We start from the raw sequence: 916 nt of genomic DNA, 5'->3' as shown, positions 1-916 counted from the left end.
ATAAAAGAGAACAGCCAGTATCTAAAAGTCCTGGCCAAGTATATTCAAGGAGGAATAGGCGATATTATTACACTTGAGGTAGGATATTTATTCATTTGTTTTGATGAACAGAAACCTAGGGTTTGCTGAAATGTATGAAGTAGACACAGAGGTGACAACAGTGCTTAATTACCAATGGTAGTAACTCAAAATGGGGGAAGAGTAATGATGACGGTGGTCCTGGAGTTTTTTATTAACACACATTGCAGACTTATGGACAAATGGGGCACACTCTCTAGTCTCAAGGAACCCTACTAGAATCTTCAATGAAACAATTATGTATACTTCACTTCTATATTTTCTCCATATATAATTTTACTAAGCAAAGTTATTTGCTTTTAAAGAACCAAGGCCAATTGTGAAAACTGCAGCAAAGTATTTTCATCAAATGAGACAATGAAGTATGTAAGAAACATAGAGAATCCATAGGGGTTTCTCCAGTGAGATACCACCATACGACTATTAAAATGACTCATTGTAGGTTTTAGGCCTCCAAACCTGTAAAAAAAAAAAAAAAGAAAGAAATATTTTCTGTTGTTTTTAGTTACTAAGTGTATGGTAATTCATTACAGTGACAATAGGAAACTAGTGGAAAAACTCAAGAGAACACTCTGGTGGGAATCCCAGGATGAGAGCCAAGAGACATCTCCATGCGACAGGAGCAACATGCAACAGCTGGCAACAATATTGGTTGTGACACCTCAGAAATCTCTGAGACAGAGTTCCTACAAGATGATGAGATTGATGGACATACCTGATCAGACTGAACTTTTTAAGAGGGGTCGAACAAAGGCAGAGAGCTTAGGATTGAAACACAGAAAGGGGGAAACAAAATCAGATATATTAAAAAAGAGAAAAGAATGAGCCCTGGGAGAAT

This window comes from Canis lupus, chromosome 16 (genome assembly GCF_011100685.1).
Source record: "Canis lupus familiaris isolate Mischka breed German Shepherd chromosome 16, alternate assembly UU_Cfam_GSD_1.0, whole genome shotgun sequence".
Taxonomy (NCBI): domain Eukaryota; kingdom Metazoa; phylum Chordata; class Mammalia; order Carnivora; family Canidae; genus Canis; species Canis lupus.
The sequence above is the reverse complement of the archived record's forward strand: the minus strand, read 5'-3'. Positions refer to the sequence as shown.